Source organism: Ostrinia nubilalis, chromosome 5, assembly GCF_963855985.1.
Source record: "Ostrinia nubilalis chromosome 5, ilOstNubi1.1, whole genome shotgun sequence".
Taxonomy (NCBI): domain Eukaryota; kingdom Metazoa; phylum Arthropoda; class Insecta; order Lepidoptera; family Crambidae; genus Ostrinia; species Ostrinia nubilalis.
The window spans coordinates 7,196,022-7,218,233 of record NC_087092.1 but is presented as its reverse complement, the minus strand read 5'-3'; the positions used below and the strand labels follow the sequence as shown (position 1 = coordinate 7,218,233).

At 38.5% G+C, this 22,212-nt stretch overlaps 1 protein-coding gene across 1 annotated transcript in view; it reads right to left on the bottom strand.

Annotated features, from left to right (window-relative positions):
• LOC135071775 (BMP-binding endothelial regulator protein) overlaps positions 1-21,073 on the bottom strand; it is a 52,743-nt gene extending 31,670 nt beyond the window's left edge. Inside the window, exon 1 of the mRNA XM_063965582.1 lies at positions 20,776-21,073. The gene's annotated coding sequence lies outside the window, so the exon portion shown is untranslated. The remainder of the gene's footprint in view (positions 1-20,775) is intronic.
• Positions 21,074-22,212: the final 1,139 nt, after the last annotated feature.

Sequence of the window (22,212 nt, the reverse complement as noted above, 5' to 3'; positions counted from 1 at the left end):
ATAACTTCTAAGCTGCTCTACATCTAAACCCGGCGCTATAGTAAGAATTTGTTCAGTTTTTCAGGTACCTTACTGAAAGTTGTAAAAAGCTCTATCTATTTCATGCAAACATCTTACACACTTACTACTTACTACTACTTAGTTTATGTATCTAACATTAGTCACGTGCGAGCCCGCCGGAAAAGAAACCCGTCAGACGTATCCCTTAAAGGCCGTCGATAACGCTCAAATTGGTACCGACGCGTTAATTACTTCGATAGTAACAAAAAACTCGTCGATTTGACGTCATGAGACGTAACGAAGTCAACGATCGCCGAATACTTAATCGGTATTTATTGCATTTGTTTTCTGTGATACGAGTGATTAGGGGTTATCAATCCGGATGTGTACGCGAATTTTACGACTTCACTCACGAGACTTCCTCTATGGTGAACTGGTAGAGAGAGTTTTGGTTCGACCTTGTATATCCGGGTTTAATTGATTGATGATTGTAGAGTTTACAGTAATTATTATTACCTGGGAAGTTCCCAATTAAAAGATAGTAAGCTTAACTCAAATTAATTTTCAGTTTAAAAAATATTCTCTACTTCAAAAAGCTTCTGTCAGAGCACTACGGTGACACCAGGAGCCCAAATAGGTATATGTTTGATGCAAATCGAACTCTTACGATGTGTGCTATATAAGTTTGAGCCATTAGATTCCTTATTTTGCACAATAATAAAGATTCTAATTACTCAAACTGACATCTCTTATAAGTTTTACAGGCCACGCGTCCACCACACGCAAAAAAGACGTTTCATTTGTTTTAGCAGTAACGATACAAAACAAGTGCTGGTGATTGATAAAGCAGGATGCAGATGCAAGCGAGGTTTACGAGTACGGGCTCGGGAGCTCTCGCTGACCCTTGGATGACCGCATGTGGGTATCACGTTTGGCTAGAGGTAGTACACCACACTGAAGTTTTCGGACATTTTGAACTTGGTTGAATAAGACTGAAAGCTGCTTGAAAGTGGGTATTTAAAGTTTTATGGAGAGATCCTTCTGCTCCGATAAGTAAAATTTTTCTATAGGTTAATAAATAAATACCGAAACGTAACAGCTAATTGGCTACTTACATTAGGGAACTTTTAATTCGAAAATATTTGACAAAAACAATTCACTTGACTTGAATTTTGAAAGATTAGAATAAGCATTGATGTATGTAAAACGGAATAACTACATTATTCATCATTTACGATAAAATCTTTAAAGTGTTAGTAAATACCTTGGTATGCGTTATTGTCAAAATAATAGTTTATCTCGTTTAGCAGATCAGTATTAGTGCGATAACATTTCGTTACATCCTGTTTGTAGTCCTAAATCTTCCGAAAACCTATTTACCCTACACTTGGCCCAGATATTGCGAATATCCTCAGTGCAACGGTACCTACCGACATGGCGTTTACGGCTGTGTAATATAGTCACTATCACATAATACATTAGCAAATAATGAGTGTTGCAGATCACCATGAAATATTTAATGATACACAGGTCTATACTTTACAGTGGGAGCCATGTTATCTCTGGAATAATGAAAAATAAATCATCTGCTTCATAAAATAAATCTTCACTATCTAAAAGGCATGCAATAAAATATGTGTTATTGTTTTTCTCCAGCTATAAATTGAATTCAAGTCGTCAATTGTAAATGTAAATAAAGCTTTATTGCCATAGAATTTATCAAGTTCAAAGGTTGAAATACTAATTAAATCAACTCACACATTCGCAATACTAATTTTAAACCACGTTACAAAAGTAGATACATTTTAAAATTAATTTATTCGTACAGACGATAAACAAATTCTGGTAACATTATCAGCGGGTCTCCACTGTAGTGGAACTCGTAACAAGGAAACGTCAACAACAAAATCCTGTAATCAATAAGGATAATTTTTAACAAGCACGTTTCTCGGATCACGGCACAAATAATTATTTAAAGAACTAATCAGCGAATTGACGACCCCGAAAATTCCGGTACGGTCAGCAGAACAAACTCTACCCTATTTTAATACTACAATTTAAACTTTATACTCTTGCAAAAAGGACAAACGGAGCGAGTGGGTATCGACAGATAATTACCTACGATCGGTTCTAATAGAATACCGAACTAACGTCCTTAGCGCATTTTTTACAGCATACCGCGAGTGCGTTGACCTTCTACTCGGACATATAACAGCGTGGCGTGGAGCAAAAAGTGGTTCATATTATCTGCGTTTACAGGACAGAGCGGTACTTGCGAGCTGTCTATATTCACAATTACCTACTGTTTACCAGCGCTAGTTCCGCTTTCAGATCCTCCTCGGTAATGCGTTCAGGCACACTCACCACAAAAAATACATAAACGTAATTGAAACGCTTAACATATTCTTTTTGCTGTCATGTTGGAACGCTCACAGCATTATAGTCTCGTGGAAGGTAATAAATTAATTTATTAGTGATTATAATTAAAATGAACCGGTATAAATTAGTATCGTACACTAGAGATCCGTCCTTCGCCACTGATTGATGTCATTTGAGCCGTTATTATAATATTATTACGCCGAAAGAATTTATGAAAATTTTTTTCGTCTTTTTATCGCTCATACTTAATGCATAATCTTAAGACGCTGTGTGAAACGAGTTTTCGATTTGGAGACATGCAACAATAATTAAACGAAGGTGACGTTTCCCGCAAAACAAAATGTATTTTATCCATAAAATAAATCAAACGTTTTTCCGGCTCTGTAACTACCTCAAAACAATAAGAAAACCGTTAAAGGATCACGTCAATGTCTTTGAATGTGCTTTTATCTATGTCAAAAAGAATTCAACCCTGAAATTAAAATTAAGAATCATGAAATTTTACAAAAAGCTATACTTATCACAAAAAGAAGAAAAAGTTACTTATGTATACCGTAGTGAAATCAATGTAGTAGATAAAGTACATGCGGATCCCTCAATGTGCAAGGCCAAATCAGACTTGACCGGCATTTTGATAAGTAAAATAATTGTCCACTCTATAAATACAATGAGTAGAGACAAAAAAGCTACCCAATTTTTATAGCATAGAGTCATATCCGAGAAGCCTACTCAGTACAAGTAAACAAAGGGAAGGAGTGGCACCAGAACTGTGGATAAGAGCTGGTAGCCGCCTCATTTGCTACCAGTATTGTTTCGTTTTTTGCCAGACACGTCAATGGGCTCATTATTAATCGACAAATACCAATTGGACAATAGAAGCAATAAAAAAATGATATGAGAACAAAACATTTAGCGGAGTCATGTAGGTTTATCATTGCTTCACAATTCGATGACTTCCTTTAAACCACTTAAGTACCTATTAAACGTAGGTATTTAATTTAAGTAGGTATTATTATTTTTAAGTATTATTATTCTTAATCAAGACACAAAAAGCTCAAATTCGCATTTACCTATATCGAAGGAAGGAACAACTTTAGCTTTCGGAAATTTGGGAGTTGATCCTACACCATTGTAACTTTTTTTAACTTATCTTATTAATTGCTGTGCAAACTATGCAGTTGAAAATATTTTGAACAAATATAGTGCATTTATCAGGATAAATTATTTAATTAATTTTCCAAATACCTGCGAATTTTCCAGCATGTAGAGTCCTTTAGCTGACCACTCTAGAGTACTAGTCTCTCGAGAAGAAAAAATTCGACTGGCTTCAAAACCGATATGAATCGAACAAAAACCAAATGAGACGCGCAGTGAGCAATCCTGGAAACCCGGAGTAAGCATTCAACGGAATGTCTTTAGTTTCATTTATTACCAACATTAACAATGGACTTCGGAGAAATTGCATAAGCCAGAGATAACATTCTTTATGCTGTCGTTATGCAGCTACTGGGATGAAAAAATATGTTATTAACTTAGTAAGTAGTCATTGAATATAAATTACAGATTGGATCGCTACATTGTTGCAGTTAATTGTTTTAAATTCTTATTGATGTACCAACAAACAAATAAAAATTTCCTCGAAGAACAATTGCGCTGAGTATGAATTTGCTATAGGAAAATTATTCGTCTTACATGGAAAAAATAACACGGTTCTGTTACTCAGAAATTCTGTTGGCTAAGGAATTTCACAATTGAATTCCAGAGCTTATACAACGGGACTATTGCTATATCTTATTCCCATCACCGCAACCTCTGTGTGGCAACAGCCAAGATCTACAGCTTGATCGCGTAAATAAAACTCAACTAGTGAAGGCTAAATTACTGCTGGGGAAAAGTTAACTGTCAATTGAAGTCCTGAAATTAATTTAAAGAAAATTACAGGAGTTTCATGAATTTTCCGTGTTTTGTGTTTAGTCCACTTCCCTAAAGTTTACCCGAATCAGTAAAAAATTGTGTTTGAGTGTTTATTTCCAATTAAGGACACAAAAATTAATCGTACGTGTTAATTTAAAATCTGTTGTGTATTTGTTGTAACACGCCCTTTTTCTGCGTCTATCAGTACCTATTTTATGGTTAATTACATGGATAATTCATGAACTTAACTAACAGTCGGACTTTAATTAGTTATTTTTCTCGACACTTGTCGCATTGTGTGCCCCTTAACCGATAAGGAAAAGAGTTCATTAGTGTCCACATTTTTGGGGAATTAGATGTAAATAGGTATTTGACATTTAGACATAAAATTAATGTGATTTACTTTACATTTAAAGCCGTATATTTTTAGAGCGACTCAAACACGTGATGTTGAACTTGTTTGATAAACTCTACTGTTAGCTAATAAAACCATAAGAGACGTGTCCACAGTGAGATACAAATTATAAAATATTTCCAAAGTTCGTCCAATACTCGTGGTATTAAACTAGAAAATTAAGTTATGCTATTGTGACGACCAAACTATAAAATATGACGCGTAATAAAATATAACGTTTTCCATCAGCCCTGAATATGTAACGGAATCACAATCACAGATAAGTATTTTAATTGCGATACGTGTTGCGCCTATCGATCGTCTCATAAGAGTTTCAACACACATAATGTCATGTGCACACGAGTACATTTAGAAAGCAGCTTTTAAAATCGGGCGTAGGGCCCGCAAGTCGCAAGTTGCGAGTGAAGACGGGTGGTTTGTAGGGTTTTCACATCAGTGAAATTACTTTTATTTGGGTATAATCAAATGTAAGCAAAGTAGAATAATAAGAATCAGTATATTACTACTTTTCTCCGACCACCAGGTAGAGCCTCCGTTGTCTTAAGATCTGCCTTCGCATTACAACCCAAAAAGTACTAGATTATGTCTGTAGGGACAAACAAAATCGAAGTAAGCCCGCTTTGACGCCACAAACCACATTTTATCAATCATGTTCTTCAGTATCGCAACTGAAAACTTCAAAACATACTGACCGAATTCGTAGCAAATTTCGTAGTAGTGACGTCACACCGCCCAAGCCTGCGGGAACGCAATTCCATGTTACTACAGCGGTCGACAGCCCTAGCGCCGCGGCGGGCGTCACCTACTTTCACGAAGGCAGCGCGGGCGCAGCGTACGCTCGGAGGCTGCGCGCGACAAGGTCGCCGAGAGGCAAACCACTCTTCGACAGAATTTCTTCGGCGCAGAAACGCGCGCATACCAGTGCGAGAACGCGGCCGCAATAAAAACGCTCGGATATATTTCACGCGTACACAACATTATCTCGACGCTCTCGGGTCCGATTACTTAATGCTCGGCTAACTGTACTCGGATCGAAACAAGATCAGGTTTTTCTTTAAGTTCGATGATCGGCAGGGGCAAAACCCCAATGGGGTGACAACGTGGAATCAAATGAAATAGTCTTCGTACCAAGATGACTAAGTAAATAAGTACATAGTCATACAATTATAAAACCACAGATCTGTGGATAAATCAATTACTTATTGTGAAATCGAGCTTACTAATAAAAAAATATGCTCATTTCGAGAAAATTTAAACAATACGTCCTTATATCCTACTCATACTGTAAATTTTCCTATAAGATAAAATTTTTAAAGTTACAGCCATATGTAATCTTAAACTCAACACGGATTGATTTCTCAATGGTATTAACACTTCAAAAATGTTGATAGACTTGTACATGAATAGGTACTTACAAGTTACCTTGTATGTTATTTAGTCAAATTACAGTTTTCTCTTAATAAGCGCACCGCGGCCGGCTGACTGTGTACTGGCAGAAGTTACAACATAGCTACCGATTCCGAGCCAGGATTATGCCAATGTACGCCATTTATCTCGAACAAATATTGAAGGTAATTCCATGATTACATCTTTTGTTTGAGATGCTAATATAAATTTGGGTCGTACAAGCGTGAGAATGGATATTTCCATTAATTAACTTAGAACAAACCCAAATAAGGTATCACGGTGTCTAATTGCACGCAAACCTTGTCACCTTTAGATACTCAGATCGCAATTTAGAAACACCAGACAAACAGATAATGCATTTTCAATTAAAGTATAAATGAAAAATGGTTAACTGTGAGGCTTATTTTCTGAATTAAATGCTGAAAGAAATACTTTTCATCTGTGGACAACCCATGTCCACGAGAAAAAACCCAAAAAATCCTACTTACTTGATTGCGTAATGTTAATCTACGTGATTATGTACATGGCAGTGTATATTTTGATATACAACCGACAGAAAGCACGGTAAAACGTGGCTTAAAAAGTAGTCATAACAATCATAAAACCCGTAGACTAAATACAATTCGACACGGCCGAGCAACAGTGTAGAAATATAGTAGTCTATAGCACTAATGTAGAAATGTAGTTGAGTCTAACTGCCAAACGAACACATTAAGGATTTTGCAGGGGAGACCGAGGAGAGTTGTAACAGAGGTGTGTTGTGATAAAGTCCATTTCTCTGAACCTAAGACCGTTTATCGAGCTTGCGACTTCACGTATTCATTGATTGATATTTCGACACTCCAGATTTTGCGTGAAATTTTCAGCCCACTAAGGCTGGGTTGCACCATCTTACTTTAACTTTAACAAATGTCAAAGATCTCTCAAACTCCATACAAAAAACACCGGTTATCGTTAAAGTTACGGTTACAGTTAGACGGTGCAACTCAGCCTGTCATAGGTGCACAGAAATTAGCTTTGTAACAACTCACCTCTGTTACAAATCTCCTCGGTCTCCCCTAGTAGAATAAAACAATGAGTACCGTTGACTGACGAACGACCGTCTGGGTCTAGCTAATTGAATTAACAGCCTCAAACACAGCAAGTCCATTAAGACGTCGGCAAATATAGGAAAAGTGTGAGCTTAGCACTTAAAATATACATCAGTTTTTCCTTAAAGTTTTACCGGAGTCTTGCAATTCGATTTACAAAGTGACAAATCAATTATCACCGTTCTCTTTTGATTTGTTTTGTTTAAGGAAACCCATTAAATTACGTTTTAAGTTCATCCTAAATCTAATTAACGCAATTTAGGATATCGTTTGACGTAGTACGTCGTATACCTACCTAAGAAAATAGACTATGATGTAAAATAGACTAGAAAAGTTATCGATTGCGTTCAGAAATACCAACTTATCTTTCAAAGATGCGTGCGTGCATATTGTTCGTTTCAGCCAAATGACGTCCTCTGCTGGACAAAGGCCTCCCCCAAAGTTTTTCACAATTAACGGTCCTGCGCTGCCCGCATCCAGGGTCCTCCCGCGACCTTTACCAGATCGTCGTGCATAGGTATTATTAGGCACAGATAATTAAGCATCATTTGTTGGCACTATATAATAAGACAGTAAGAAGGCATCGCGATGAGTTTGATATTTTTTTAGGTAATAAAGAAAATATAGCTTGTTCATGAAACGGGCGGGTACGGAAAGCAGGTGGGAGAGGCGGGGTGCGTTACGCCACGCCCTTTCACCTGCGACGCCTACGCCTAACCTTTACTTGCTGGGGCTCACACCACCAGTAACTGAGACACTTTTTATAACCTGTCAATACGCTATTGCATGGCCACGTTTTACGTAACTTGCTTTTTCAAAGTCAACAGAATTATTAATTGATTACAAAACAATTAAAGGTTAAACATAGCAAATGAATAAATTAAGCTTTTCGTAGGTACTTAATTTAAAATAGTGCAATCGGAAACAAATTACTCCTTCATTACCATCTTTACTTGAGCTAGCAACACATACGCAAATGGACACCAAATGTATCATATACCTAAATGAGTGTATCATTCACATTTTAAGACAAAATCAATAAATACTCAAGTGTGGATGTACCGACATGCTTATCAGGTGTTATTAATGGATGTACGAGTATTTTCGCGACCGAAAAATAGCGATTACAAACTGATAGCAATTTGACCCGTACAACGACAGTTTGAAGGTGACATAGGTACACGTTTAATGAGTGGAAAACGTCCCGAAGAACAATAGGGTAGAAGATATGAGATGAATTATAATTATTAATAGAGTTAATGAGCCGCTGCACGGCCGAGATAGCGGGGTGAGCGGCGCGACCTCGCGCGATAGTGCCCACGCAGCCTGATTGTCGCCAACGGCCAGCCGACACTTTTTACAATCACACACGACACTATAACTCAAATATCAGGCCATAAAGACCACTATCCCCCAGCAACTACAGCACGAAAGAACCACAACGTGGCACGCTTTTGCACGCGCGTGAATCCCTGGTATCCCTTGAGTAGATACGCGTCGTGCCACACCGGCACGAAATGTAAATAAATATTTACACCGCATGGCAAACCGCGCACCTGATTTATACTATTCGCTCTATAGTCTCTGGTTAGTCTCAGCCACTGCGAATCTATTATAATTATAAAGCGCAGTGCAGCAACTGTCAGATAACGATTTAATATCAGAAACGAAACGGAACATACTTCCTATTAATACACGTTCAATGATTTCTTAGAAAGGGGTAGAAATTGCACCAAATTACGCAGTAGCAAAGGCGATTGCATGTGTGCAATTTGTCATTACTGACACGCAATGAATGTTGTGACTCACTTTCAAATCAAGGAAGAATGGCGTACTAATATTATATTTTATGAATTCATTAAAATATTTTTTTTAAATACTAGAGCTCCTTACAAAAAGTAGGACAGCGTCAAAGAGCTGTTTTAAATGGGCTTATATCCTAAAATAACAGTTTTTTTTGTGACGGCACACATAATATTATTTTATACATACTTTAAACTCTTAATTTGTGTAAAATATATAAAATTGTTCGGGTCCTGAAGATTTCAAAGATTTAAGGAATATAACAAGGTGGCAATAGTGCGCTTCAAGAAATACCTCGTTTAAAATAAGTCAATGTCCTAGAAAACTGTATATTACTCATTACACTTTCAATTAACATTTTAACTGCCTACAACCTACAACTCATTCATAACACACAAAAGTGTTTATCGCTATCGTAAAATAAAGTGTGTCATACAATCAGCACCTACAAAAGAAAGTGTCACAATAATTACCTTCTAAATTGACACATGAGGAAAATCGATTTTACCTATAGTCACATTTTGCAGCCAAGTATGACAAATTCCATTAAGAATTACCATTTAGGTATTTGATTTTCCCTTTGTCTTTTCTAACACTAAACAGGTAAAAAAATCATAATTATGTAGTTACCTACTTTATTAAAGAAATTATTTTCATCATTAACCGTCTAAGTATGTCAGTAGATGAATTCTTAATAAATAAATAAATCGTCAAAAGAGGCCAAACCGTGAAAATTGCCTAAAGAGTAAATATTAAGTGGGGATTGACCAAATCCGGAACTATACAAAACAGGAAAAAAAGCTCAAAGCTTTTGTCTTAGCTTAGTGTCGTTTTCGTCAGTTTGAATTTTTTTAAACATCCTAACCAGGAAATTCATCGGTTTCACAAATCCTGTAAAAAAACGCCTATCCAAAGATACAAATAAAAATACTATCGGAAGTTTTCTTTAGTGACATGATAAAATCCTACAGCAGTGCCCTAACCTAACCGATCCCTAGACGCACAAAATACTAGACGCAAGCTACAAGCTTTTTTAAGTTGCATCAATTCAATAAAATCTATTGATTTAAATTACATTCATAATAACAAAAAGAAGCACCTGACACTGTAAAGAGACGACACAATAGCAAATGAGTAACAATAGTGATTGAGTCGGTCAGTCATTTTATTTAATTAAAACTTGAATGAATAGCCGCGACCCGCCGTTATCGTCGTGTCACACGAATGGCACACAATCCGTGTTTATAAAGTTGTTCGAGATAAATTCTTCTGTACCTATAATGATAATTATTAAAATTACTGTGATTGCTATGTTGCTTAATGAATTACCGTTAGTGATGTATGTTGCGAATCGCTCGTTATTCGATAACGATACGTGAACAAAATAAATGTAAGGAATAACTATACGTTACACGTTTTCGGAAAGCGATAGACTCCCGCGCAGTCTAGTGCTACGAAATATTTTAAGAAAACTTAACAGGTACTGAAAAACTGTCTGTAATTCCGTAGTGAAGTTACTTTGTCTACACGCATTGTTATGTTAGCCAATAAATGATTGCATCCATTAAAAAGTTTCCTCTCCGCCGTTGAACTCACTGACCGCTAATACAGAAATCATGCAAAACAATTGACATTGTCATTAACGGGTTCCTATTGGTTACATTTCAATTACATTTATTGTCCATTGAGACGAGATGTATTCTTGACATGCTCAACATTATTGTCACAAACAAATACAAAGTGTATTTCTTTTATCATAAAAAAGTAACGCATAAAAGGAAACAAAAGGCGTTTTTTATGCTGCGTATTAAAAAAGAGAAAGCAAAGAATTGTTCAATTAATTAAGTCGAATCTTTAAGGAAGAAAAAAATTAAAATACAAAAACCAAATTTTAAGAAATTAATTTAAAAAATCTGAACCGATATTACTGACTGAATAGACCGATGATTTACAGGTGAACCGGACATAAGGTTACAACTTTAGGTAAGCAACATTTTATCTACTTGACTTTCGGAATTGTACACACCTTATCTGAAAAGTACATTACATCATTGTTCAACTGTATGACGATATTGGAATGCAATGATAAATCAACGAGTAATTTAGATACTGAAGAAAACAATGTTTCCTGATCGGTGTGAGTATCCGATAATTTCAAATTCTTTAGATAAATGCTAAGATTACAGATATACACAGACAGACACGTCAACAAGATACCATCTACGTGTCATTAAATCGCTGAAATGGTTGACATAATTACAAATGCTTTGAATAAAACAAACGACTACGTTTCTGTTTCATAGTTTTTTTTATTCCGTTTATCCCTCGTGGTAAGCTAAATATGTGTTACAATTGGGTTCACCAGTTAAGCGGCAGCGGGGATCGAACCAGCGTTCCACGAGTCGGCCAGTCCCATACCTTCACCGTTTCGTCGCTATGAACAATCCGAATTAGAAACAATCCGAATTTTGTAATGCCTACATCTTTTTCGAATAAAAATTTAATACTATGATATTTTTTTTACAGAGCATCCTGCTAATTTTGGTAAAAATGTGAACTGTATTCAATTTAATAGTTACATCGCAGCCAGACTGTCTGGACTACAAAGCAGACTAATTAGCAGACGTGCTGATGCTCTCTTCGTACTTTCAACCGAACCCGGCTCGAATGCGTTATCTCCCAGCTTAAAGGTTATCTCAGCCTTATTTACCATTAATTAAAAGCTTACTATTTTATCACGTGATTGTGTACTTGTTTACTCTGACTGCTGGGCTCGCTGTGATTTTTGGCAGTATTCAGCAGAAATAATTAAGTTACAGTGTTTATTGTTACTTAAAAGTGGTTTAAGAAAAAGAACTATAATGACAACTTTAATTTACAGTTGAAAGAGGAGATTGAAGGGTCAAAATTTAAACTTTTACATATAATATTATAATTATTTGAATATTATAGTTCAAAAAATTATTTTGTGTAAGAAAACGTATCCATTGGCAAGTAATGGTACTAAATCTAAATAAATATTTCGTAGACATGAAGAATGTGAATGCGTGTAGAATGTGATAATGTTGTAGAATATTTTATAATGCAGGACTAGACAAATCCGAAAAAAATATTAAAATCTATGCGCAGGCATGCGGAAAGGCTAGTTTTCAATCTACAAAAAAAATTTAGGCTGTTTAATAACTAGTTTCACTTCGTTATAATATAATACTAAGGCCTAAATAATCATTAAGAATTTAAGATTTTGAAAGTTCACGGAACTCCTATTCTGCTTCAGAACAATCATCGCCTAGTACGAGTTTGGATTAGCGCAAAATCTAAAATACACGCAAATCTTTCATCTTTCAACCGGCCGCATGAATTGGAGCATGCTTAATGCTTATCAATGGCTACAACAAAACGGATTACCGGGTGTAGATAAATAAAACATTCACTTGAAAATAATCTCTACAATGAAAGTATGAGTATACAAACTCCGGTCTGAATGATCGGTGAGTCATGGCTGCCTTTCGCTGAAACGATGAGGCATGGCATCGTCATAGGGACCACTCAACGTGTGGTATAAATTATGTTTATGGATAGGCGAATAGTCGCGTCTCCCGACGAGTCATACAAACGGCAGGAATTCCCAAATTAGATACGCACATCCCATTTGGTTAAATTGTTACTATGGTGTTTAATCTGTTTAATGAGTTAATCTGGATAAAAATTACCTACAAACGCTCATTTAATCAAAACTAGAGTGCTATTCTGAATTTTTGTTTCTTTTTATTTTTTGTAGGTAACTGACGTCCTATAGTTATACTCGTAAGCCCCTATAAACGTCTGAAGTGCCCTGCGAAGCACGGAAGTCATATTCCCTTCAATCTAGTTTATCTAGTAAAGTCATAGTGATTTTACGAGTATACCGTGTCCGGCCTGAACTCGAATTTAGAACCAAGAAAACTTAACTTTTCTTTCTTCTTCTTCTTCTTCTTTTCGTGTCGACAACATACCTACACAGTGTCAGCCTAAAACTCTTCTGATTAGGTGTTATTAAGGCGTATTCACAGACTTGATCAAACGCAAAAGCTCATAATTCCTAACACACTTAATTATCTATGTTATTTTTAGTTTAGGCACTATCTGATAGTGAAGTGCTGATCATAGTGTAATTTTCCTGAAAAGTTGCAATCTAGCAACCGTAATCAGGTCGACCAAAGGGCAGACAGGTGGTCACGCTACACTATCCTGCCAGACCGTGGATAAAATTTAATCAATAATGTAAGATAGGTGACAGCTGACGAATACAGATTACACAGTTCATTAAGAAAGAGATATGGCACGGGCAAACCCCACAATCTGACATGCCGAGCATATCAATTGAATTTTTAAGGCGATTAGTGACGCAAAATGAGTTGCCTCTGTATTTGATGTTGTGAGCTATTGTTTTAATTAACTATACAATGAAATAGATTTTCCCTGTGTAATCAATTAATTATTTCGTTAGTTCTGATTTTTTACAATTGTTTAATCAACCTACATTATTAGGAAAACATGTGACATTTGACCAAATAATTATATCGGTCAAGTAATAAATAACAAATAATTTATAACTGTTGTTTTCAATGAGAATTATTGAGCTGTTACTTTCTGTATTTCCTATGGGCCTATTAAATGAAATTTGCCGTATCCTATTGGTTCAAGGTTCACCTGCCATTTTACTAACTTGACTGAATTAAAATTAAACTATTGTTTACATAATTTTGAAATATAATTTATTTCAGGCGATTTGATAAGAACGGGAAACCACGGCAACAGCAGATAAAAGATTTGTGTACCTAATATTAAATCAATGCAACCAAAGCGTCACTGTGACAAACAACCAAACATAATTGGTTGTTCTTATTATTAATAAAACCTAGACCTAGTTTTGTATACTATTATTATAATAATTAGAATATAAACTTAAAGGCACGTCACCCTGATGTGAAGGATCAGTACCTCTATCATTATCGTGGGTCTCCATTGCCAATAGTGTCAAATAGTGGGTAGATTGGCGTGGGTAATCGGGCGAGGAAAATTAAACGAACTTTCACCATTAAGTCCAAGCTATTTTAATAATCACCGAGATATTACTTCTATTACATTGCCGATATTAGAATTAATCGAAAATCACAGACACTCCACCGAACACGTAGCGTAGTTGCGCGATGCAAATCGATATAACCGCTATGAAGGCTGCGCTCGACTGCGGGCGCGCGCCAGCGCTCGGTGTTGCGTCAGAGCGGGACGACTACCCCGCTCTAAAATAATCGATGCGCCGTCACGGCCAGACTGACATTGGCACGTCCTCGTGCGATCTCATATGCCAGTCACTCTCCTCCTCCCGTTAATCTGCAGGGACAAAATGAATAACTGGTAAATCCCACCCACGCTCGTCCATCACTGACATAATTTATGAAGACGGTGAATTAAGCACACACACACACACACACCAACATAATGGACCGGACAACTGAGCGCAAGCGTCCCTTCGACCAGCCTCCATCTGATATGGCGACATGGACCGGACAACCCCTCAGCGTCCCTTCGACCATTTGCCAAACCATAAACTCCATAACGCCTCTCACAGGCCAACTCAGCCTCTCACAGGCCAACTCAGCCTCTCACAGGCCAACTCAGCCTCTCACAGGCCAACCCAGCCTCTCACAGGCTACAGCAGACTGATTAGGAACATCGACCAATATAAGCCAGTCCCCAAACCAATCCCTTGATCCCAATGTAGTCAGGCTTTTAGGACATCGACCATCATAAGCCAGTCCCTTAACCTACTACGACAAAGGTACTCCCAGTCTCTCACACACAATATTACACACACGGACAATGAAAAAATAACACTCACATAAAGTTAGGGCTCGTCTAATTCAGAGGCAGAGAGGGTTCCGGAAGTAGCGGAACAAGTACGCGAGCCATCAACAGACACGGTTTCACTATCATCATCGGACGAAACCCTCTCCATCTCATTTTGACCCTGGCCCGCCGTCTCGGCCACTTCGTCACAGTCAGTTAGAGAAGTAGCTATTTCAAGTAAGCCATCGTAGCCTCTGGGTACCGCACGTAGATTTTCGTGTGCATACTTATACGTTCTATTAGACCCGTCAATATTCCGCAGCTCATACCGGTCATGATCTAGCACGCGAGTAATTACAAACGGACCCCTAAATTTCCTATGCAGTTTCGTCTGGTTGCGTTCACTGGATTTTATGAAAACGTACTCACCAGTAGAAAATGGTTTTACCACTGCGCGGCCTCGGTTAAATCGTTCTATTTCAGAAGACGCGGCCTTACTAATGTTTTGCGCTGCAATGTTTCTAGCTTCCTCTAAATCTATACGCTGTTCTGGTTCTACTTGGTGGGCTATACGGGATATGCCTAAAGACTGCGCGCGTATACCGAACATCAATTCTGTTGGAGTGTAACCTGTGACTCGAGATCGCGTACTGTTTAATGCTAGCTGGACATCAGGAAGTTCGTCTCGCCATGTTTTGTTGGGGTCATTTTCTATAATAGTGAGAAGGCTCTTTAAAGTGCGCATCACTCGCTCCACTTGACCATTGGCTCTACTGGAACCCGTAGCGATAAAATGTAGTTCGATGTTGTGGTCAGAACAGAACTGCTTAAAGTCGGCGCTGATGTAACACCGACCCTGATCGGCAATTATCCGCTTGGGGGCTCCAAAAAGACAAACGGCTTTCTTTAGGGCTTTAACTGCACTAGCAGCATCGAGAGAGGAAGTATACTCTAAGAGAACGTACTTAGTGAAGGAATCGATTATAACAGAAGAGTATTCTTTCCTATCGCTTTTTCCACTTAGTTTGCCTGTGATATCTATATGGATGGTGTGCCAAGGCGTAGCAGCTTTAGGGATGGGGTGCAGCCTGACCTGTTGGGCTCCTGAGCAACCTTTGGAAGCCTTACACACAATACATGAACTTACAAACATGCGAACTTGTTTCGCCATTTGTGGGAACCAATACTGTTCGTACAGTTTATCTAGGGTCTTTTCTGCGCCTAAGTGCATGATTTCTGTATGCACGTGGTTGATCAAAGTCCATGTAAGAGACCTGGGGACAATTGGAAGCCAAAAAGTGCTTTTGTTGCGTTCTACTTTCCTGTATAGTATACCCTGCCTAATGTCATATGTATGAGCTACTGCTTCGGGGAGTTCCCTATTAGTATGCTTTGAAATCAGGTCTTGGATTTCACTATCACGTTTCTGCTCTACTGCCAACCAGCCTTGGTGCAACTCAACGAAATGGACATCTTTAATTTTCTTTACCGTGTCATGTGTCTTATCTAATTCTGACTGTCCGGGTGGAGATTCTGATTGAGGAAGATTTCTAGACAAAAAGTCTGCGTGTTCCATGCTGGTACCCTGTTTGTGGACTATGTCAAAGTCATAGGCCTGCAGAAAGGCCCACCAACGATGGACACGCGGGGTAAGGTCTGTTTTGGACTTGGACGCTTTAAGAGAATTGCAGTCCGTAAAGACTGTGAAATGCTGTCCATATAAATAGTGGCGGAAGTTTTCTACCGCTCGAACGACCGCCAGGGTTTCTAGTTCGTACGAATGATACCTAGATTCCGTGTCGGTCGTTCGACGGCTGAAATACGACACAACATGAGGTACATTGTCTTTACGCTGTATAAGTATTGCCCCGTATCCTTCTGAACTCGCGTCTGTGTGGAGCTCGATAGGAGCATCGCGGTCAAATATTGTGAGCACAGGCTCAGACGTCAGTATTTTAACAATTTTCTTATGGATCTCATCATGGGCTTCAGTCCATTTTATTGGACCCTTTAATTTTGTCAGCGGGTAAAGAGGTCCTACAACACGAGTATAGTTTGGTACAAACCGCCTAAAATAGGAGGCAAGGCCCAAAAATTGCCTAACCTGTGTGGCCGTCTTTGGGGTCGGTGCATTTGCCAAGGCTTGAATCTTCTTAGGGTTTGGAGCTACTTCACCAGATTTTATAACATAGCCAAGATAATCGATTTGACCCTTCATAAATTTACATTTCTTAATATTGAAAGAAAATCCAGCTTCCGATAACGCTAAGAGTGTTTTGTCAAGGCGTTCTAGGCCCTGGGTGACGTCACTTGAATAGCAGAGCACGTCATCCATATACGCTAAGGCTACTTTATCTTTTAGGGGACCTAGGGCCTTATTTATGCACCGCTGATACACAGAAGCTGAGTTACGTAACCCGAAGGGCATGGCCAGATACTCATACTGCCCTTCAGGTGTCACGAAGGCTGTTCGGGCTATGCTATCGCTATCGCTGTCAACTAAAATTTGGTGGTACCCGGATGCCATGTCCAGGGAAGAAAAATAATGAGCACCATGAAGACGATCTATTTGTTCGTCAATCCTGGGCAGGGGAAAGTGTTCTGGACGCGTGTTTGCGTTAAGTTCTCTATAATCCACGCACATTCTGTCCGTTCCGTCCTTTTTTTTTACTAGGAGGATTGGGCTGGCGAACGGGGAGTTACTCTCGCGGATGACACCTGCTTTTAAAAGAGATTCTATTTTGTCCTTAACAATTTCCTTTTCCGTAGGTGCTAATCTGTAGGGGCGCCTCTGAACAATTTTATTAGGGTCAATGGGATCTATGCGCAAAGTACCAGTCGTCACACGTCGTGTAGGTATGCCATCGATAAAGAAGTCACTATATTTTTTTAATACGTTGATGAGAGCGGTTTTATCGTCGCCCTCTAAATCGGTGTCTATCATGGAAAAGTCAAAACTGTCAGATTTATCGGTCAAGTTAACTTTCTTGCTCAAGGAAAACTCTATTTTATCGCTATTGATTTGTACACGGACATCGTTTTCTAGCAAATCTCTGCCTATAATAACGGGTTCTGTTATACTACCATCGGGAACAATATGGAAAAGTAAAGGTACCGTAATTCCTTGAATAGTGACGGGGCTAAAGACCTGTGACACACATTTCACATCCTCTTTACCGATACCGGTTAGACAAACCAAATTGTTATGCAAAGTACCCGGAAACTTCTCAGCAAAGCTACTAGTCACTAACGAGCAAGCGGAACCACTATCAAAAAGAAAGGAGACGGGCTCACCAGATGATGTAGTTAAGGTGCTCCTGGATGCTCTGCGCTCGCAGACGTGGACCTCCTTGGTTGTCGCTGGCGCTCCTCCTCCTCCTCTTCTGTCTGGACACGTCGATGCGAGGTGCCCTGGTTGGCCACACACGAAGCAGGTGAGTGAACGCGACGTTTCCGGTGTCTTCGATGATAGGTCCGAAGTCTTGGTCGCTGCCGGTATATTATCACGTCTTCTACGGCAGTCTAGCGCCTTATGTCCTTGAGCGCCACAACGGTGACACGTTCCGGTAAAGCGTGGTTCCATAAAACGAGCTCTCTTAGTTTCGATATCTTGGGTCATGTCGTTGATGTCATGTCGACGTTTCAGTGAAATCCCATTAAGAATACGAAAAAGTTGGGCTCTCGTTGATACATTGTGCGAGTGCAGCTCTCTTCGAATGGCGGGATCCTTCTGGCTTAGTACAGCGGCTACAAACCCAGTCTGTATGTCTTCGGCCATTTCGGTACGTGGTATGCGTTCTATGAGACTCCAGAGCCGCATAGCTGCTTCACACGCTGTCTCCTTGGGTCCAACTTGAAATCGAAGTATATCATCGAAGTAGTCTTGAGCCAACATGGGTTTCGCAAATTTGGCTAGCAGCAATTCTTTTATCTGAGGCCATGATAGCTGCGAAGCATGTAGCTTTGTTAAGCATGAAGCAGCTCGCCCCTTCAAAGCGTGTGTAAGTACCAGCAATAGCTCTGCGCCTTCTAATTTTCTATTGTCAATTATTATCTCGGTCACTCTGCACCAACCTTCTATATCCGCTTCACTGTCGTCAGGGTTGAACTGGATCAGCTGGGTACTGGCACTGGTTGAACGTTCCGGTTGCGGCGTCGACAATAATCTTGATAACAAGGTCTCCATATGAAGCACAAAGTTCGGTGTCGTTGTCTCTCGGCCACGGACATTTTCCTCAGATGTTTGCCCTTCGCATCCCACTTCTGATAAAGGCACGTCACCCTGATGTGAAGGATCAGTACCTCTATCATTATCGTGGGTCTCCATTGCCAATAGTGTCAAATAGTGGGTAGATTGGCGTGGGTAATCGGGCGAGGAAAATTAAACGAACTTTCACCATTAAGTCCAAGCTATTTTAATAATCACCGAGATATTACTTCTATTACATTGCCGATATTAGAATTAATCGAAAATCACAGACACTCCACCGAACACGTAGCGTAGTTGCGCGATGCAAATCGATATAACCGCTATGAAGGCTGCGCTCGACTGCGGGCGCGCGCCAGCGCTCGGTGTTGCGTCAGAGCGGGACGACTACCCCGCTCTAAAATAATCGATGCGCCGTCAAACTTATTTTTTGCTGTTAGCTGTTTTAGTGGCACAGTAAATATTTATAAAATATTGTTAATTATACTTAATTAACTTCCTCACAGATCAACTATTTTGGGAACATAAAATATAACTCTGTTTAAATGATAAGAGTGTCAGTTAAATTGTTTTTCTGATCCTAAAAATGTTTAGCATTACTAAAATTATGTAAAAAATTACTTAACATTGTTTTTATAGGTTTAAATTACCTTCACTACGGGCTTTCTAAAGTTATAAATGGTCAACTTATAAAAATACAGAAAATACCTTGAACTTAAATTACTAAAATGTTAAAACATGATAAAACTATAAAATTTTCTGTATATTTGTTTAAAATATTCAAAATTAAGAAGCTTTAAGTTTATAACCCCATAAAGCAAACTCTCAAAGATTAGTATGTGGAAAGTGTGGATACCGAACGGCATCGGATTTGAGACGTCAAATACCAGTAAAACTGGTCAAGGTCGTCAAAAGTTTCTTGTTGATATTTTAGTTCATAGGTTACACATAAACTCAAATAATATGATAATTTTAGCTTCCTCGAATAATTTTATAGAGCCTTCTGGTGCGATGGTGTAAGATGGCATAACGATAACAATGGGCTAAAAATAAAAAAAAGATGCAATTTTTTGAAATTTTATATGCAGGGTATTACCTAGATTCTCATTTAATACTTTTATTCCTTTGCCTATTTTAAAATTCTTATTACTTACTTAAGTTTAAAAATAATAACTTTAACAAGGGTAGATATTTTTACTGGCAAGTTATTATTAGATTCAATTGCTTTGGCGCATGTTGACTTGTACTCGCGAGGTTCTTTCCTCCAACCTGCAAGGAGTGCGTTGACAAAGACCGCATTAATTAACAATTTCAATTAATCTCAAGGCAGATTCTTGGAACAGTTAAATATTCATTAACGTATGCGTACGTTTCTTAGTATTGGTACGTCGCTTGATTATTTTACAAAAAACTCAATGGTTTCACGTAATTATAGATAAATAAGGAAGATCGTGCTAATTTAACGGTGTGTTTTAACACGACTATAAGGACAGGTATGTTAATATATTTGTCAAATCGCACATTATTTAACTTGCCCCAACATAACGAGGTTACATCAACTCGAGTGCCTACTCGCGCACTTATACGTGTACGAGTAGTTTCAACTTGTTTCGTTGCTATGCCAGTAACTTTCTAATATAACATAGACATAAAAAATACATATTTTCAAATCGAAACGTATGTGTAAAATAAACCGGTCGTATCAGATAAATAGTGATCAAACTCACCTTAAAATACGAATTGTCGTCCCTCCGAGCGGGTAAATGGTAAATAATGAACTTCACTGTGCACTGTTGGAGAAGCTCGCTCGCGTAAGCACAGCGAGTGAGCTTAAGTTCGCGTGTGTGAGGCGGTAAAGTTTTCGGGAAACTTGTCGGTGTCGCGCTCGGAAGCGCTGGTATGGGCGCGCGGCGTCGGAGCGGCGCGTGCACTGAGTGGCGGCGAGGCACTGCTGCGGGACGCTGGCCTGCCCCGCGCGTGCGCCTGACCTGTCGAGCAGCCTCCCGCGCGCCGCAACCTGCAGCGCTGCACCGGCTCGTAAACAATACAGACCACACACGCACCAACCCCAGCCTATCAACATAGTATTTTAGCACCAATAAGTCCCGATAACTTGACCCCGCGTGACAGATTGGTTAGATGCTGTCAACGCCAACTCCCGATGTTCCAGCAAAATAGAAACTGCAAGCGGTTTCCTTAGCATTTCACAGATTTCAAAGGCATCCTGAATTTTGTGATACTGAAATACTAACAAGGAAAAAGATTATTAAACTGACTTTCTAATTAACTTACAACTTGAAGCCTTATTGTACCTTTGAACCTGGTGCTTTCTAGCTTTCGACCCTATCTGATATTTTTTTTATTTTGATGGCAATAAGTGGATAGCAAGGAAAACTAAGCTTTCACCTAACTTATTATTGCTTTTCATTTTCGTACTAACTTTACTTTTAATAATGGTTAAAAATCATTTAAAAATCTTATGAGAACGTTTTCGACTTCTACGTGGTCGAAGTCGAGGGCAAAAGCTAAGTAGTTGTAAATATAAATTAGGTAAATGATGACCTTATTTATTCCTTTACCATTACATGAAAATTTTCAAAAAACTTTTTTTACATTCTTAAAGTGCAAAAATATTAAGCTGCACCATAATCAGATTTAGTATTACTATAGTAATGTACTTGGAGATATTCTCGATGTTCCTGGAATTTATATAATTATAAAATAACTTCTGGTTACTGTTTATTACTTATTTTTCTATGTCATAGACATGTGACCTTATTGCGGAGTTAATTATTCCTGTTTCCCCTTTTGTCTTGCTTTATCCTGTTGTTTATTCTATCCATGACGTATGCCACATTATTTTTAATAAATGTCACTTCAAATTTTGCTACCCATCACTTCACTTTTTGCATCTTCTATAAATTAGTATCCATTAATCCTTGGGATTAAAAAAATAATTTATATTAAGACTGAGTTGCACCATTTTACTTTAAACTGTCAAACTCCATACAAAAAGCACCGGTTAATGTTATAGTTACGGTTAAAATAAGATGGTGCAATTCAGCCTTTTAGTAGCAATAAAATGGGCTGTCACTGTATTGACTGCCAATTTCGTTTAGTAGGTCACCTTATCACCACAACCTGTCGCATCCTGTCTTGGCCTG